The sequence below is a fragment of the Arachis ipaensis genome, chromosome B07, assembly GCF_000816755.2.
Source record: "Arachis ipaensis cultivar K30076 chromosome B07, Araip1.1, whole genome shotgun sequence".
NCBI classification, from domain to species: domain Eukaryota; kingdom Viridiplantae; phylum Streptophyta; class Magnoliopsida; order Fabales; family Fabaceae; genus Arachis; species Arachis ipaensis.
In genome coordinates, this window is record NC_029791.2 from 42646226 (window position 1) to 42648492 (window position 2267).

Genomic DNA, 2267 nt, shown 5'->3' on the forward strand with positions numbered 1-2267 from the left:
ATATATTTTTTTTTTGTCATGAAATTTTTATATTTAAATGAGTCGTTTTCGCAGAAAACATGGGCTGCCCTTAAATACTACTTGCGATCCAGTAAATTGGGAATTTTGAATGTGTTGTTATTTACTAGTATAAGTTATGTAAATCATTCGCGAGTTTCAAAAGGTAACTTTATTTGGCTCCTCGATTTTGCATGGCCAAAGGATAACTATGTTATTATATTATTATTAGTTTTGGGTGGTAACGATGTATTTTGATGAAGTAATACGAAGTCAATGTCACAAAGAAAACGTCACCATTATCAATCAATTATAACTTAAATAGTATAATATTTTTTTATCTTTATCTATAAATTTTAAATTTAAGCCTCATTCTTAACTTTTAAAAAAATATCACAATTATATGATGAAAAATTTTTGAATATCAATAATTTTTAATATTTTTTATTATTATTTAATTAATATAAATATTAAATTATCTTTAACAAATAAATTTTATTAATTTATGTGTGTTAATTTTAAAAATATAAATATAAATTATAGAAAAATTATCACATATTCCACCAATAAAAACAGGAATATAATATTTTTTGTATGAATAAGTGACTAAGTTTAGATTTATCCTGTAATCAGTGTTAAAAAGACTAAAATAACCCTAATTTTTTAGGTAAATTGACAAAAAATATTAGTTTAAAAACACTATCTGTAGCTCGCAGTTAATATAACATCTAAACGTGGAATAGTGACTATAAAAATTGAAAATAATAGGTCTTAGATGCTGTTTGCAAATCGAAATAAATAGAAATTAATGGTTGTATTTGCATCTAAAATATTCCATTAATAATTATTGGGTACAATCAATGTTCATTTTTTTTCAATAAAAAATACTTTTATTATAGGTATAAAATTATTAAAACAATCTAAATATGATGACAAAATTTTAATAGTAAATCATTCTATTTAGGAGTGATAGCATACATTTTATCTATGAGTATTTAATTTGATTAGAGCAAGTTTGAATTTGGGTTGAGTCTCAATTCTATCCCACTAATCTGTAACTTATATATGTATATGTTATAAAAATATATTATAGGTAAATATTGAACCAAAAACCTCTCACTTAGTACAAAAAGTCTTTAATATTGAGCCAAGATCATCAATTAATAATTTAACAATTTTATTTATATAAAAATCAATTCTATTTTAGTGATATATAAATACAACATTATATCACAATATTTTATTTGTATTTATATTATCAATTTAAACAAAGATTTTATGTAAAATTGAGTATTTAATGGTTATATTGTTTATGAGATGATTGTATTATTTGTGGGAGGATTGTATTGTCTGTATTAAATTTTTAATTTACATGCACATTAAGTTATATAATAATAATATTACATATTTGTAAAATTTCGTAAAAAGGGTTGGATACTCGTAAATTAACTGCATGTAGGGTTAGGGTTGGGTTGTTATCAACTCAGTAATAAAATATGATTGAATTTCAGTAATAAATTCAACTCATAAATAAAATTAGGATTGAATTCAAACTCTATTCTACTCATTGCCACCCCTAAAATTTCACTGCATCTGCATAACTTTGCAAATAAATATATAAAAAATTTAATATTTAAAGTTTAACATTTAAATTTAATATCTATAATAATAACTATATTATTGGAGATAAGTTATAGTGGTGTTGAGATGAAGAAGAAAAAAAGAGATAAAAATAAAGACTCTGAATATAAAAATAAAAAAGTATTAAAAATTTATCACATATTCCACCAATAAGAACAGGAACATGATATTCTTTGTACGAATAGGTAACTAAGTTTAGATTTATCCTGTAGTCAATGTGAAAAAGACTAAAATAACCCTAGTTTTTGAGGTAAATATCTTATATTTTAAAATATCTTATTTATAAAATTATTTTATAATATCCATTTTAATATAGACGTTTACATCTATGGTTAGTTTAATAAAGGTTTTAAACATTAATTAATAACTATCCAAAAGTCCAAAACATAGTGCCAGTTTTGATTAGAGTTAGATAAATAAAACAGATTCAGCTTTTTAAACTTAGGAAATGCTAGAACGGTTGAATGTTCAATGTGCACTATTTTCGATATAGATCCACAAAAGAAAGTTATATTGAATCTCCACCGTTTATATTTTTTAAATTAAATATGGATGGTTGAAAATAATAGAATAACATGTTTCGCTCAAGTACAACGGAACATGTGATAAGCTTTCTAAACTATATAAAT